Source organism: Jatropha curcas, chromosome 6, assembly GCF_041381405.1.
Source record: "Jatropha curcas cultivar XTBG-Jc1 chromosome 6, XTBG_Jcur_1.0, whole genome shotgun sequence".
Taxonomy (NCBI): domain Eukaryota; kingdom Viridiplantae; phylum Streptophyta; class Magnoliopsida; order Malpighiales; family Euphorbiaceae; genus Jatropha; species Jatropha curcas.
This window is the reverse complement of record NC_143156.1, coordinates 5,584,377-5,602,703: the sequence shown is the minus strand read 5'-3', so window position 1 is coordinate 5,602,703 and position 18,327 is coordinate 5,584,377. Positions and strand designations below refer to the sequence as shown.

Below are 18,327 nucleotides of genomic sequence, written 5' to 3'. Positions count from 1 at the left end.
AAGTAAATACAACTCAGTAATATAGATACCAATCAAACATCTCATATTTTCCAAATATTCATAAAACACACATAATAACATTTTTTAATTACACACACAAAACCCAGTTATAAATGATGCTATGCAAGAGTACTTCAGTACCTCTCCTATGTATCGTCATTCCATTAACATTCCTTCCCAATTTTCCTGCCCAAAACTTGCCACAGGGCTACATTATTTTCCACATTGAAGCTCGACTGGCTGTTGGTTCAGGAAATTTAACTTGGAACAACACAATAGCAATCCAGGGACTAAACTATCCTAGTCAACGCATTGGTGCTTGCAATGCGATAAAAGTCTGGCGGGCCTTACGGCGAAAACACGGCGTGGAGCTATGGCGAGCTAACTGCAGAAGAAGCTGTGAAGCTATGATTGAGGAGAAATCCTTTTATGATTATAATTCTAACACGTGCTCCAGGCAAAATGTGTAGTCATTACACTCAGGTGGTCTGGCCAAATTCGGGTTGTGTAGGTTGCGCTAGGGTTAGGTGTACCTCCCGAGGAACTTTGGTTACTTGCATGTATGATCCAGCTGGCAATGTTCCTGGGAAGCGACCTTATTAAATTAATTTTATTATACTAAGGTTGTGTTTATTGTCTGTAGTAATTTTATACAAGAAAATAATTAAACAAGTGAAAAATGCACCGTGGCTGAAAGTTTCTGTACATTATAGCTTGGGACAATAGGAGTATTAATATTCAAACCAAATTGCATTAATTAATTCACTTTGTCATACACACTATAAATATTTTTAAAGTATGATTTAAACTTATTAATCAGTTATACGAGAATGAAACTAAATTTAAAGAAAAATAAAACTATTGTATCAACTAAAGTGAACTATATTTTCAGGCGAACTTTATCTGTAATCCTAATATTAATAATTTAAAATTTAAAGTCACTAAAGACTCTGTCTAAATACCATTTTTAATTCAAATTTGAATTAGTCTCATCCGTATAAAGGATATCCTGATGGAAATTAAAGAAAAAAGAAAACACCCATGAAGCAGACATTAGTAGTAAATACTTGGTTAAGAAATATATAGTTTGCGATGAATAGGTTGCCTGTGACTGGTGATAATAATGTTGCATTTTGGGCAGTCCATGCTTTGAGCGGAATCTCTTTTCTTTAAGCCTGAAAATAGGTGAAGGAACCAAGAATTATTAGGACAATTCTTGATTAACATATGTGATGATCTTTTGGTTTTAAAATTGACCCGAAATGGACCAATGAAAATCGAATTAAAGAAATGCAGATAATCATAATTGAACCAACCACAGATACAAGAAAATAATTAAACCAACAGGTCAAAGAAAGATTCGGTCAGGCACTATAAAAAACTAAATCCAAACCGTAAACCATTCAATTAAAAACTGAATTGAAATCGAATCCTTAAAAATCGAAACAGCTCATTGATTTGTAGAAAGAGAAATGAAACAATAGTAATCTGTTGATGGAAAATTAGGTTGAACTAACCTGCTAATGAGTGAGGAACATCAAATAGTAGAGAAATAGCAGGACCTAGATGAGGAAGAAGAGTCAGGAGGCAGAGCATAAGTAGTAGGAGCAAGTACTGAAGGTGGCGTTGGAGTTGATGTTATAATTGTGAGCTTAATTGTAGGCTTACGAAATGGATCAAGATAGTGAGCTGTTGACTAGAGTTATCAAACAAAGAGATTTGGGTGAACAATTTGTTATCAAACAAAGAGTGTATTCACGAGACCTAGTTACAATTTGTTTCGCTAACATAGATGCAACTGAAAAGAAAAATGGTCGGCTTTTTTTTTTTTTTGTCAGGTGTCCGAAATTTACTGGCAAATAATTCAGATTCACACCGAGCATGTACAATAAGGAGAGTAAAGCACTCCCTCCCGAATATTTAAATAGACTTCATATCTGAAACTCAAATTTGAGACCTCTAATTAAGGAAAAAATGATCACTGTCATCCTATCTCACTATTCGAAGGTTAAAATAGTCATACCTTTTTTTTTTTTGTCTATATCGGTATCTGAAAGCCAGGACATTTATGAGAATTAAAAAAATTAATTAAATTATATAAATCACCATTAACAATGGAGTGTGCAAACACGCCATTCGATTTTGAATCGAAACGAACCATAAAAAACAAAAAAAATGACTTTTCTTGAAATGGAACCAAACAAAAATAAGTTCAACATCGAAACAAATCGGTCAGTTTAGTTCTATAGGCATCCGTTCGGTCAACCAATTTGATTTTACTAAGAAAATAAATATTTTGTATTAACCAATTCAAAGACCAAAAACCAAAATTATAGAAGATTAGAAACCACATAATCGAATTAAATAAAAAATAATTTGATTTGATTTGATTTTCAATCTTTTTTAAAGTTTGCTCACCCCTAATTAATAAAGATAAAAATTAAAAAACTTATTAGATAAAGTAACTGTCACGACCCGTTTCCGTGGGCCGGACCGGCACTAGGGCCTAGGTAAGCTTAAGGCCCCCGAGGCCCGTAGTAAGCCTAAATTATTCAATCTGTCTACATGATTCTCCTAATTTCAACAAAACAGTAAGCCCATATGACTTGAGATATAAGTTTTATAAAATTTTCAAACATCTGGCCCAATATCAAATAATATATAAAATTTAACCAGGGCCTATTCACAATAACTCATAATCACAATAAGGGCTTACTAGTTTACCTACAGTTAATTACACAATAATTAATTTATAGCGTAGTGCTAACAATAAGGCCCAATTTAAATACACAACCCTATAACTGCGGAGTCTAAAAATAATCTGATAACGGAATAATTTATACATCCAAAATTAAATAACATGAATATAAAGTTTACATTTGTAACTCTGCGGAGAAGATTGCAGAGCTTCAGTCGAATCAGCTGCTTCCTAGTACCTGGGAGGTTTGTTGGGGGGGTGAGTTTTGCAACTCAGTGAATAATAATAAATAACACACACCACATACAGTCAAGCAAAATGCACCCTAGTATACTGAATGAACACACAACAGTCAATCATATGACATTACATCAGCACCCACAAACAATATCACCTTCAAATAATCACATCACGTGGAAATTAGTCAGTGGCGTCACCTAAATCCCCGACGAGCCGTCCTCTCAAACAGCCCATCCTCTCAAACATGTGCACCCGGGGAGCCAATCCCCCATATCTGGCCGACCGGTCTAATCCTCACTTGACCAGTCCTCTCAATATTTTATTTTTACATTCTCTCTTTTCTTTTCCATATCATCAACATCATTTCATCAGTTCATCAGGTGCACACGGGGGCGCCGATCTCCCATTTACCCGGCCGACGGTCCACTTTCATCAGTTCATCAGGATCCTTATTTATCGACCGTCCTCACAAACCCATGGTGACCCACTTCATCCCAACTCCACACAAACAGAGCACAGTATATACACAGCACAAATAATCAAACAATTCATTTATCATAATACACCAATTTCATCCAAATGCACAATTATGCACAAGTATAATTATAGTGATCATAACATAATATATATGAGAAAATACAATATGTAAATATATAAAAATGTAATGTTATGCAAATGCAGTGTTGATATGCATTATTTATTATTACTCACTGTGGTGGAGAACGAAGCTCTAGTTTTGATTCTATCCGGGAGGAGCACTAGATGGACCCGAGCGATCTAAGCAAAGTAAAAATGACATCGGAAAAAGAATAATATCAGATAAAATATTTATTCATCACACTACTATTCTTAACCTATTTAATTTATATCAATAATTTACTCTTTATAATTAATTAAATTTCTATAATAAATTTTATTTGCTACCAAAATTCATTTTATTTTCTACCGAAATTTCGACAGCATCTCCCTTAAAAATTGGACTTTCCACTTGTTTAAAGTATCAACAATTTTATCTAATAACTCCAAATCACACAGCCCATCCATCGGGCAATCAATCAATTAAATTTTCCATCCTCCATCAATTTAATTTTTCCCGTCCTCCACATTTATCCACATCAACTATATTAATTTTTCTTTAATTCCATAAATCATAATTTCCCAACAATTTTATTTATTACCAGAATTTAATTTTAATTAATCAAATATATTTTTATTAATCGACTCATCAACACTAAATTAAATTAATTCAACTAATCAGATTTGCTAAATTAAATTAACTAATCAAGATTACTAAAATTAATTTAATTAACTAAAATTACTAAGTTAAATTATACCCAAATTACTAAAATAAATTCTGAGAATTAGCAAGAATTGCTCTATACCCCAAGTATAATTTTTGTTGAATTTTGCTAGATCGGAAAGGCTTACGCGTGCTAGATCGGAGCTACGCGCATCGGGACTGCGAGCAAGTGGCGCGATCTACTGGACAGCAAGGATGGTGGCGCAATGAACTCGAGGAGCTGTGGCGCTGCGATCTGGCTGAGGATGAAGCGCTGCTGCAGGTGGAGCCGCTGGCTGTGGCGCGCGGAGGAGCGGCGAGGCGGTGCTGTGCGCGATGGAGGCGGTGCGACTGGCTGTGGATCGCGCCTCTGCTGTTGCTGGCTGAGGTCGACGCAGGCGCAGTCACAGCAAGAAAGAAGAAGAGAGGAAGAAGAAAAGGGAAAGAAAGAAAGAAAGAAAGAAAGAAGAAGAAGAAGAAGAAGAGGAAGGAGGAGGCGCTGCTGTGATGGTGAGGAGTAGAGAGGTGCAGCGCTGGAAAAAAAAAGGAAAGGGAATTTTCTAGATGGTTTGGGTCGAACCGGTTCGATTCGACCCAAATCTTTGATTTTCGATTGGTTTTCGACTTTTTCAATCGGTTTTCGGTTCGGTTTCTCACAGTGTTCGCATTAAAATATTAAAATAAATTTCCAAGCTGTCGGTTTATTAAATTTAATTGGAAAATCTTTGAAAATAAAAATTTGAGTTGTTTCAGTCTTCCCCCCTTAAAAAAAATTCGTCCTCGAATTTTGAAAATAACAAGAAACTAGGATACAATAATTGTTTACGACAATGGTGGTTATGCTTCTCACATAAAGTTGCAAGTTCGTTAGTCAGAGTGGTGAATCTGATTTTTCTTAAATTTAATAATTAAGACAAACCAATGAACAGACCTGGGAAGAAAATCTAATTTATAGAGAGGGTAAGATGATTATAAGATAAATCCATCCCTAAAGTTAATTTAAACGTGAATCATACTATGTCTACAAGTTGTCACCTCAAGTCAAATATTCATAACTTAAAGCACAGATTCGACACTAATATTCACCTTTACACGTAAGAATTTTATTCACTTATAACATCTGCTCAAGTAAGGGTTATTGATCTCATTAGCTCTATATCATGTGTCCTTACATTGATGTATCGTCATTTATTCTCTCACTAGCTATCATAGGCAATGATCATCACTCCATAAGAAACTCATACACCAACCCATTATGTAATCTTACTGATATAAGAATCCACATATTCAATCAAATTTATTACTATTCCAATTTAGAATCCTTATTATTATTATCAATTCTACCATTAAATACCATTCAATCCTTTCCAATTAAAGAGAACAAATTCATGGTATTACTACAAGCTTATTTCAAACAAAATCATGACATTTCTCTAGCTAAGTGCTATCAACTGATAGGATATACTGACTTCTATCTCAATCTCATCACATATTTATCAACTTAACTATTTTCCAACAAAAGATATATAATTTATTCTCAATTCCTACTAATGAGAATTCTCATAAAAACAAATAATACATCGACTATATAGAGAAAATTTCAATTCACAATCAAGTCTCTATTTTAGTTATTAACCTCTCTATCCTTCTTCCCGAATTATCATATCATACCATTTCTCAACTAATTATGACAACAACTTATGCAACTAGCCAAATTAGTTGTTGCCATGCCGAATAATTCTTAATTTATTTTCTAAAATTCGCAAACACAGTTCTATTATACTCCATTCCATCATGAAATCCAGTCTACATTTTTTTTTTTTACAAGCTTAATCAAGATGTAAAATTCTCCAAACCGTAATTTATATCCAATTTACCTAGGTCTACGTATCCAGAAATCCTAAACAAGTATTGCCTTTGCTCTAGCTAAGTATGAGATTAAGGATATTAAACCTATAATCTAATTCCTGATTACACTATGTCCATTGTTTTATATTTATTCTTAATCCCATGAATTCTTAAAGAATATTCAGATAATAATATCATAGGATTATTCCTTTTTCTCCAAGTCTATCATAATGTCTATCACCTCCAAAAATTGTAAAATTTATACCTAATACGATCTAGGAAGATTTTCAACCTTAATTATGTTCTCTCTATATTCTTTACTCCAAACAGGGTTAATAGCTCATTGAATCCCTCAACATCTGAGTTTCAATGTACCATTCCTCAAATGCACCTAACTAATTAAATATTTCCTTAAACCATTAGATATGTCGCAACTACCATTTATAACACAATTCTATTCATTCAATCATAATTGCTACCAATTGCTAAGGAATTCAGAGTAGGTTTACATTGACTCTACATTATGTATCAATAATTTTCGCTCTAATTGGTACCTCAATAGTCCCATGAGCAATTTGAATTGATTAGTGATCTGATCGACACACAAATGAGTTGGCACTCCAATATAATCAAGATGTAGTCTTAGACCATCCTGTTATCACATCCAATAATCCTCTAGTTTATATCCTTAGTCTTCAAACACTAACATGTATTCTCTTCATTAATTTGTTAAAACTATCCCAAATTCACCTTTTCCTTCTTATACCAAGTTTCACTGTTCCATGCAAATGGTAAATTAAAACTCAGCTTGCTTACTAATGAATGAAAATACTCTAATTACCTTCATGTTCTACCAAGGACATAAATATAACTTCCCTTCTTTATCTAATAAAACAAGCAACTTGCAAAAGTTGCACTAATTAATAGAAATTCCTTATTTTAATTGCTTTACGTCAAGAAATTAAATTTATTTACATTCGTTGTCATCTCAAGCTAAGTCCCGTGATCCTTTATCAACTATTATTCTAACTAGATGCTATCAAATTACAGTAGTCAAAATTCTCTTCTCTCTTTCTCTCCAATAGAAAGTCTATCTTTCTTTCTGAATATAAGTACTAAATTCTTTTGTCATCGGGATTACAATCCTCGAATCATTTATCTATTTGTTTAACATAAGACATTCAATAACTTCCTACCTTTGATCTCTTTTTAGATTTAAATTTACTATTCATGAACCACTAAATTCTCGAAACTCACCTCGCAAAGACCCGATTAACTCAACTCAAAAGTTTGGTTATAACATTATCAATTATTTATTTAATATCCTATTAGAATTATCATCAACAGTGATAATTATTTTAAACCTCAAAGCCATTTTTCCTACCTTCAATAGTATACATGTTCCATCATTCTATCTTTAATAATATTTCGCTCCTTTTTTGTTTAACTACATAGTCTTAACTACTTATTCTAAAACATCTGTTAACTTTCTAAATTTTTATAAATTTTAAATTTATTTACAGCATAAAATTACTATTTATGATCATTTAAATTCTTAATATCCACCTTATCTCTATTTTTTTTTTTTATCAATATAACAAGAAACTTTACAATTACACAAATATTATTCTCCTTCAAATTATATTCTAATTATCATTTTCTAATATAATTATCACCCAACATAATAGCGTTCCAATCCCAAGTCCACTAGTTTCCTCTATTATCTTTTACTTTCATTTTATTATACTAGATCCATAAACTTAGTCTGGCTTATTAAACATCCTACATATACTAGGGTCTTACTTATGTCCCGTCTAATACACTCATGAATTCCCAAAGTATAGAAGTCTTTATCTTAAAGCTGCTGAGGTATCACTATTTCTAGTTTTATCAAATCTTGTTACCCATAATCCTTAATTTATTAAACCTCTAATTACTGACTATCCTCATTTAAATCATATTAATTTATACCCTTCACGTTTCTGTAATTGATTCTTTTCTTAATATCCAAACAATAACAGGACTAGATCCATCCTTACTTATCTATTTCATTAGTATTATATCAATTCAATAATTGGACAATTATCTCTCCATGTCCGATGTCATTCATCAATACACTTAATCATCATAGCCCACTATTTACATAACATAAGTACCTTAATTCCCTTATGGAGTCATTAACTCCTTCTCAGATCATAGAATCTCCCATTAAACAAAAATCATTGTTTGTAATTCACATACCATCGAGTGTGCAACAATTATTTTAAATATCAAAAGGCTAAATACCATTAGATTTAATTCTTACTTGTACCATATTAAACCATAAGATGCCACAATCCACACAATATCCACCACTAAGTACATCATGATTAAAGTAGTTTATCTTTTACTAAGAATCACAATTTACTTTTCTTATAACCACAATAATTTATATTATTCCCTACATTCATACACTTGAAACGAAATAGCTGATGAATGCTACAATACACTTTGTCCCACCAAGCAGTAATTACTCATAAATAAAACTCACTTCATATAATAATTCCACCAATATTATTCTTTATGAAAAATACTCATCACCAATTATTATACCAAATCGCACCAAATCCTTCAACATTCAGACCTTATAAAAATCATGTATATCCATTCCATCCAGAAAATATGTATCTCAATAAATATAAGAAATTCCACTAACCAACATCATGTAAATTTCATCAAATTCATATACTCATTCAATACTCTAATTAAATAGATTCTGATGTCCTCGAATCCGAATCATTTAGTTCTCTTGTTAAATTATTAGCAACTCATTCTCAATTCCGCAAGCACACCTATACACACATTCATGCATTCTTAAATATGTATTCCACATTCAACACGTATTAAATAAAAAATAGCACACTTTCATCAACTAACCTCAACTTATTAATCCTATATAACTTATCTTCTTACATACTTAAATTATATATGAATATTATTTATTCCATAAAAGGGTTTTTGTTTAAACCATCCCCTTAGCATCAGTAACTAAATCACATCTCTAAAGAACAAGGATACAAAATTTTACTTATTAAACAACTTAACTCTAATCTGGTTGCGAACAACGCTGAAGAGGAAAGCAAGGAAGACTATGTCAAGACATGACAGGAATTACTCCGCAGTTACATCTAGACTTATGAACTTTTGCTCTGATACCACCTTTGTCACGACCCGTTTCCGTGGGCCGGACCGGCACTAGGGCCTAGGTAAGCTTAAGGCCCCCGAGGCCCGTAGTAAGCCTAAATTATTCAATCTGTCTACATGATTCTCCTAATTTCAACAAAACAGTAAGCCCATATGACTTGAGATATAAGTTTTATAAAATTTTCAAACATCTGGCCCAATATCAAATAATATATAAAATTTAACCAGGGCCTATTCACAATAACTCATAATCACAATAAGGGCTTACTAGTTTACCTACAGTTAATTACACAATAATTAATTTATAGCGTAGTGCTAACAATAAGGCCCAATTTAAATACACAACCCTATAACTGCGGAGTCTAAAAATAATCTGATAACGGAATAATTTATACATCCAAAATTAAATAACATGAATATAAAGTTTACATTTGTAACTCTGCGGAGAAGATTGCAGAGCTTCAGTCGAATCAGCTGCTTCCTAGTACCTGGGAGGTTTGTTGGGGGGGGTGAGTTTTGCAACTCAGTGAATAATAATAAATAACACACACCACATACAGTCAAGCAAAATGCACCCTAGTATACTGAATGAACACACAACAGTCAATCATATGACATTACATCAGCACCCACAAACAATATCACCTTCAAATAATCACATCACGTGGAAATTAGTCAGTGGCGTCACCTAAATCCCCGACGAGCCGTCCTCTCAAACAACCCATCCTCTCAAACATGTGCACCCGGGGAGCCAATCCCCCATATCTGGCGGACCGGTCTAATCCTCACTTGACCAGTCCTCTCAATATTTTATTTTTACATTCTCTCTTTTCTTTTCCATATCATCAACATCATTTCATCAGTTCATCAGGTGCACACGGGGGCGCCGATCTCCCATTTACCCGGCCGACGGTCCACTTTCATCAGTTCATCAGGATCCTTATTTATCGACCGTCCTCACAAACCCATGGTGACCCACTTCATCCCAACTCCACACAAACAGAGCACAGTATATACACAGCACAAATAATCAAACAATTCATTTATCATAATACACCAATTTCATCCAAATGCACAATTATGCACAAGTATAATTATAGTGATCATAACATAATATATATGAGAAAATACAATATGTAAATATATAAAAATGTAATGTTATGCAAATGCAGTGTTGATATGCATTATTTATTATTACTCACTGTGGTGGAGAACGAAGCTCTAGTTTTGATTCTATCCGGGAGGAGCACTAGATGGACCCGAGCGATCTAAGCAAAGTAAAAATGACATCGGAAAAAGAATAATATCAGATAAAATATTTATTCATCACACTACTATTCTTAACCTATTTAATTTATATCAATAATTTACTCTTTATAATTAATTAAATTTCTATAATAAATTTTATTTGCTACCAAAATTCATTTTATTTTCTACCGAAATTTCGACAGCATCTCCCTTAAAAATTGGACTTTCCACTTGTTTAAAGTATCAACAATTTTATCTAATAACTCCAAATCACACAGCCCATCCATCGGGCAATCAATCAATTAAATTTTCCATCCTCCATCAATTTAATTTTTCCCGTCCTCCACATTTATCCACATCAACTATATTAATTTTTCTTTAATTCCATAAATCATAATTTCCCAACAATTTTATTTATTACCAGAATTTAATTTTAATTAATCAAATATATTTTTATTAATCGACTCATCAACACTAAATTAAATTAATTCAACTAATCAGATTTGCTAAATTAAATTAACTAATCAAGATTACTAAAATTAATTTAATTAACTAAAATTACTAAGTTAAATTATACCCAAATTACTAAAATAAATTCTGAGAATTAGCAAGAATTGCTCTATACCCCAAGTATAATTTTTGTTGAATTTTGCTAGATCGGAAAGGCTTACGCGTGCTAGATCGGAGCTACGCGCATCGGGACTGCGAGCAAGTGGCGCGATCTACTGGACAGCAAGGATGGTGGCGCAATGAACTCGAGGAGCTGTGGCGCTGCGATCTGGCTGAGGATGAAGCGCTGCTGCAGGTGGAGCCGCTGGCTGTGGCGCGCGGAGGAGCGGCGAGGCGGTGCTGTGCGCGATGGAGGCGGTGCGACTGGCTGTGGATCGCGCCTCTGCTGTTGCTGGCTGAGGTCGACGCAGGCGCAGTCACAGCAAGAAAGAAGAAGAGAGGAAGAAGAAAAGGGAAAGAAAGAAAGAAAGAAAGAAAGAAGAAGAAGAAGAAGAAGAGGAAGGAGGAGGCGCTGCTGTGATGGTGAGGAGTAGAGAGGTGCAGCGCTGGAAAAAAAAAGGAAAGGGAATTTTCTAGATGGTTTGGGTCGAACCGGTTCGATTCGACCCAAATCTTTGATTTTCGATTGGTTTTCGACTTTTTCAATCGGTTTTCGGTTCGGTTTCTCACAGTGTTCGCATTAAAATATTAAAATAAATTTCCAAGCTGTCGGTTTATTAAATTTAATTGGAAAATCTTTGAAAATAAAAATTTGAGTTGTTTCAGTCTTCCCCCCTTAAAAAAAATTCGTCCTCGAATTTTGAAAATAACAAGAAACTAGGATACAATAATTGTTTACGACAATGGTGGTTATGCTTCTCACATAAAGTTGCAAGTTCGTTAGTCAGAGTGGTGAATCTGATTTTTCTTAAATTTAATAATTAAGACAAACCAATGAACAGACCTGGGAAGAAAATCTAATTTATAGAGAGGGTAAGATGATTATAAGATAAATCCATCCCTAAAGTTAATTTAAACGTGAATCATACTATGTCTACAAGTTGTCACCTCAAGTCAAATATTCATAACTTAAAGCACAGATTCGACACTAATATTCACCTTTACACGTAAGAATTTTATTCACTTATAACATCTGCTCAAGTAAGGGTTATTGATCTCATTAGCTCTATATCATGTGTCCTTACATTGATGTATCGTCATTTATTCTCTCACTAGCTATCATAGGCAATGATCATCACTCCATAAGAAACTCATACACCAACCCATTATGTAATCTTACTGATATAAGAATCCACATATTCAATCAAATTTATTACTATTCCAATTTAGAATCCTTATTATTATTATCAATTCTACCATTAAATACCATTCAATCCTTTCCAATTAAAGAGAACAAATTCATGGTATTACTACAAGCTTATTTCAAACAAAATCATGACATTTCTCTAGCTAAGTGCTATCAACTGATAGGATATACTGACTTCTATCTCAATCTCATCACATATTTATCAACTTAACTATTTTCCAACAAAAGATATATAATTTATTCTCAATTCCTACTAATGAGAATTCTCATAAAAACAAATAATACATCGACTATATAGAGAAAATTTCAATTCACAATCAAGTCTCTATTTTAGTTATTAACCTCTCTATCCTTCTTCCCGAATTATCATATCATACCATTTCTCAACTAATTATGACAACAACTTATGCAACTAGCCAAATTAGTTGTTGCCATGCCGAATAATTCTTAATTTATTTTCTAAAATTCGCAAACACAGTTCTATTATACTCCATTCCATCATGAAATCCAGTCTACATTTTTTTTTTTTACAAGCTTAATCAAGATGTAAAATTCTCCAAACCGTAATTTATATCCAATTTACCTAGGTCTACGTATCCAGAAATCCTAAACAAGTATTGCCTTTGCTCTAGCTAAGTATGAGATTAAGGATATTAAACCTATAATCTAATTCCTGATTACACTATGTCCATTGTTTTATATTTATTCTTAATCCCATGAATTCTTAAAGAATATTCAGATAATAATATCATAGGATTATTCCTTTTTCTCCAAGTCTATCATAATGTCTATCACCTCCAAAAATTGTAAAATTTATACCTAATACGATCTAGGAAGATTTTCAACCTTAATTATGTTCTCTCTATATTCTTTACTCCAAACAGGGTTAATAGCTCATTGAATCCCTCAACATCTGAGTTTCAATGTACCATTCCTCAAATGCACCTAACTAATTAAATATTTCCTTAAACCATTAGATATGTCGCAACTACCATTTATAACACAATTCTATTCATTCAATCATAATTGCTACCAATTGCTAAGGAATTCAGAGTAGGTTTACATTGACTCTACATTATGTATCAATAATTTTCGCTCTAATTGGTACCTCAATAGTCCCATGAGCAATTTGAATTGATTAGTGATCTGATCGACACACAAATGAGTTGGCACTCCAATATAATCAAGATGTAGTCTTAGACCATCCTGTTATCACATCCAATAATCCTCTAGTTTATATCCTTAGTCTTCAAACACTAACATGTATTCTCTTCATTAATTTGTTAAAACTATCCCAAATTCACCTTTTCCTTCTTATACCAAGTTTCACTGTTCCATGCAAATGGTAAATTAAAACTCAGCTTGCTTACTAATGAATGAAAATACTCTAATTACCTTCATGTTCTACCAAGGACATAAATATAACTTCCCTTCTTTATCTAATAAAACAAGCAACTTGCAAAAGTTGCACTAATTAATAGAAATTCCTTATTTTAATTGCTTTACGTCAAGAAATTAAATTTATTTACATTCGTTGTCATCTCAAGCTAAGTCCCGTGATCCTTTATCAACTATTATTCTAACTAGATGCTATCAAATTACAGTAGTCAAAATTCTCTTCTCTCTTTCTCTCCAATAGAAAGTCTATCTTTCTTTCTGAATATAAGTACTAAATTCTTTTGTCATCGGGATTACAATCCTCGAATCATTTATCTATTTGTTTAACATAAGACATTCAATAACTTCCTACCTTTGATCTCTTTTTAGATTTAAATTTACTATTCATGAACCACTAAATTCTCGAAACTCACCTCGCAAAGACCCGATTAACTCAACTCAAAAGTTTGGTTATAACATTATCAATTATTTATTTAATATCCTATTAGAATTATCATCAACAGTGATAATTATTTTAAACCTCAAAGCCATTTTTCCTACCTTCAATAGTATACATGTTCCATCATTCTATCTTTAATAATATTTCGCTCCTTTTTTGTTTAACTACATAGTCTTAACTACTTATTCTAAAACATCTGTTAACTTTCTAAATTTTTATAAATTTTAAATTTATTTACAGCATAAAATTACTATTTATGATCATTTAAATTCTTAATATCCACCTTATCTCTATTTTTTTTTTTTATCAATATAACAAGAAACTTTACAATTACACAAATATTATTCTCCTTCAAATTATATTCTAATTATCATTTTCTAATATAATTATCACCCAACATAATAGCGTTCCAATCCCAAGTCCACTAGTTTCCTCTATTATCTTTTACTTTCATTTTATTATACTAGATCCATAAACTTAGTCTGGCTTATTAAACATCCTACATATACTAGGGTCTTACTTATGTCCCGTCTAATACACTCATGAATTCCCAAAGTATAGAAGTCTTTATCTTAAAGCTGCTGAGGTATCACTATTTCTAGTTTTATCAAATCTTGTTACCCATAATCCTTAATTTATTAAACCTCTAATTACTGACTATCCTCATTTAAATCATATTAATTTATACCCTTCACGTTTCTGTAATTGATTCTTTTCTTAATATCCAAACAATAACAGGACTAGATCCATCCTTACTTATCTATTTCATTAGTATTATATCAATTCAATAATTGGACAATTATCTCTCCATGTCCGATGTCATTCATCAATACACTTAATCATCATAGCCCACTATTTACATAACATAAGTACCTTAATTCCCTTATGGAGTCATTAACTCCTTCTCAGATCATAGAATCTCCCATTAAACAAAAATCATTGTTTGTAATTCACATACCATCGAGTGTGCAACAATTATTTTAAATATCAAAAGGCTAAATACCATTAGATTTAATTCTTACTTGTACCATATTAAACCATAAGATGCCACAATCCACACAATATCCACCACTAAGTACATCATGATTAAAGTAGTTTATCTTTTACTAAGAATCACAATTTACTTTTCTTATAACCACAATAATTTATATTATTCCCTACATTCATACACTTGAAACGAAATAGCTGATGAATGCTACAATACACTTTGTCCCACCAAGCAGTAATTACTCATAAATAAAACTCACTTCATATAATAATTCCTCCAATATTATTCTTTATGAAAAATACTCATCACCAATTATTATACCAAATCGCACCAAATCCTTCAACATTCAGACCTTATAAAAATCATGTATATCCATTCCATCCAGAAAATATGTATCTCAATAAATATAAGAAATTCCACTAACCAACATCATGTAAATTTCATCAAATTCATATACTCATTCAATACTCTAATTAAATAGATTCTGATGTCCTCGAATCCGAATCATTTAGTTCTCTTGTTAAATTATTAGCAACTCATTCTCAATTCCGCAAGCACACCTATACACACATTCATGCATTCTTAAATATGTATTCCACATTCAACACGTATTAAATAAAAAATAGCACACTTTCATCAACTAACCTCAACTTATTAATCCTATATAACTTATCTTCTTACATACTTAAATTATATATGAATATTATTTATTCCATAAAAGGGTTTTTGTTTAAACCATCCCCTTAGCATCAGTAACTAAATCACATCTCTAAAGAACAAGGATACAAAATTTTACTTATTAAACAACTTAACTCTAATCTGGTTGCGAACAACGCTGAAGAGGAAAGCAAGGAAGACTATGTCAAGACATGACAGGAATTACTCCGCAGTTACATCTAGACTTATGAACTTTTGCTCTGATACCACCTTTGTCACGACCCGTTTCCGTGGGCCGGACCGGCACTAGGGCCTAGGTAAGCTTAAGGCCCCCGAGGCCCGTAGTAAGCCTAAATTATTCAATCTGTCTACATGATTCTCCTAATTTCAACAAAACAGTAAGCCCATATGACTTGAGATATAAGTTTTATAAAATTTTCAAACATCTGGCCCAATATCAAATAATATATAAAATTTAACCAGGGCCTATTCACAATAACTCATAATCACAATAAGGGCTTACTAGTTTACCTACAGTTAATTACACAATAATTAATTTATAGCGTAGTGCTAACAATAAGGCCCAATTTAAATACACAACCCTATAACTGCGGAGTCTAAAAATAATCTGATAACGGAATAATTTATACATCCAAAATTAAATAACATGAATATAAAGTTTACATTTGTAACTCTGCGGAGAAGATTGCAGAGCTTCAGTCGAATCAGCTGCTTCCTAGTACCTGGGAGGTTTGTTGGGGGGGGGTGAGTTTTGCAACTCAGTGAATAATAATAAATAACACACACCACATACAGTCAAGCAAAATGCACCCTAGTATACTGAATGAACACACAACAGTCAATCATATGACATTACATCAGCACCCACAAACAATATCACCTTCAAATAATCACATCACGTGGAAATTAGTCAGTGGCGTCACCTAAATCCCCGACGAGCCGTCCTCTCAAACAACCCATCCTCTCAAACATGTGCACCCGGGGAGCCAATCCCCCATATCTGGCGGACCGGTCTAATCCTCACTTGACCAGTCCTCTCAATATTTTATTTTTACATTCTCTCTTTTCTTTTCCATATCATCAACATCATTTCATCAGTTCATCAGGTGCACACGGGGGCGCCGATCTCCCATTTACCCGGCCGACGGTCCACTTTCATCAGTTCATCAGGATCCTTATTTATCGACCGTCCTCACAAACCCATGGTGACCCACTTCATCCCAACTCCACACAAACAGAGCACAGTATATACACAGCACAAATAATCAAACAATTCATTTATCATAATACACCAATTTCATCCAAATGCACAATTATGCACAAGTATAATTATAGTGATCATAACATAATATATATGAGAAAATACAATATGTAAATATATAAAAATGTAATGTTATGCAAATGCAGTGTTGATATGCATTATTTATTATTACTCACTGTGGTGGAGAACGAAGCTCTAGTTTTGATTCTATCCGGGAGGAGCACTAGATGGACCCGAGCGATCTAAGCAAAGTAAAAATGACATCGGAAAAAGAATAATATCAGATAAAATATTTATTCATCACACTACTATTCTTAACCTATTTAATTTATATCAATAATTTACTCTTTATAATTAATTAAATTTCTATAATAAATTTTATTTGCTACCAAAATTCATTTTATTTTCTACCGAAATTTCGACAGCATCTCCCTTAAAAATTGGACTTTCCACTTGTTTAAAGTATCAACAATTTTATCTAATAACTCCAAATCACACAGCCCATCCATCGGGCAATCAATCAATTAAATTTTCCATCCTCCATCAATTTAATTTTTCCCGTCCTCCACATTTATCCACATCAACTATATTAATTTTTCTTTAATTCCATAAATCATAATTTCCCAACAATTTTATTTATTACCAGAATTTAATTTTAATTAATCAAATATATTTTTATTAATCGACTCATCAACACTAAATTAAATTAATTCAACTAATCAGATTTGCTAAATTAAATTAACTAATCAAGATTACTAAAATTAATTTAATTAACTAAAATTACTAAGTTAAATTATACCCAAATTACTAAAATAAATTCTGAGAATTAGCAAGAATTGCTCTATACCCCAAGTATAATTTTTGTTGAATTTTGCTAGATCGGAAAGGCTTACGCGTGCTAGATCGGAGCTACGCGCATCGGGACTGCGAGCAAGTGGCGCGATCTACTGGACAGCAAGGATGGTGGCGCAATGAACTCGAGGAGCTGTGGCGCTGCGATCTGGCTGAGGATGAAGCGCTGCTGCAGGTGGAGCCGCTGGCTGTGGCGCGCGGAGGAGCGGCGAGGCGGTGCTGTGCGCGATGGAGGCGGTGCGACTGGCTGTGGATCGCGCCTCTGCTGTTGCTGGCTGAGGTCGACGCAGGCGCAGTCACAGCAAGAAAGAAGAAGAGAGGAAGAAGAAAAGGGAAAGAAAGAAAGAAAGAAAGAAAGAAGAAGAAGAAGAAGAAGAGGAAGGAGGAGGCGCTGCTGTG

The 18,327-nt window shown here is 33.1% G+C and overlaps 3 long non-coding RNA genes across 3 annotated transcripts; all 3 read right to left on the bottom strand.

Annotated features, from left to right (window-relative positions):
- Positions 1–2,667: 2,667 nt before the first annotated feature.
- LOC119370160 (uncharacterized) lies at positions 2,668–4,731 on the bottom strand. Its single transcript, XR_016321204.1, has 3 exons — positions 4,321–4,731; positions 3,650–3,715; positions 2,668–2,936 (listed from the first exon to the last, which is right to left on the bottom strand). It is a non-coding gene; the product is annotated as an uncharacterized LOC119370160 (long non-coding RNA).
- A 4,736-nt stretch (positions 4,732–9,467) lies between these two features.
- Positions 9,468–11,533, bottom strand: LOC149495387 (uncharacterized). The gene is made up of 3 exons (XR_016321176.1): positions 11,122–11,533; positions 10,451–10,516; positions 9,468–9,736 (listed from the first exon to the last, which is right to left on the bottom strand). It is a non-coding gene; the product is annotated as an uncharacterized LOC149495387 (long non-coding RNA).
- A 4,735-nt stretch (positions 11,534–16,268) lies between these two features.
- On the bottom strand, positions 16,269–18,327 carry LOC149495386 (uncharacterized). The gene is made up of 3 exons (XR_016321181.1): positions 17,924–18,327; positions 17,253–17,318; positions 16,269–16,537 (listed from the first exon to the last, which is right to left on the bottom strand). It is a non-coding gene; the product is annotated as an uncharacterized LOC149495386 (long non-coding RNA).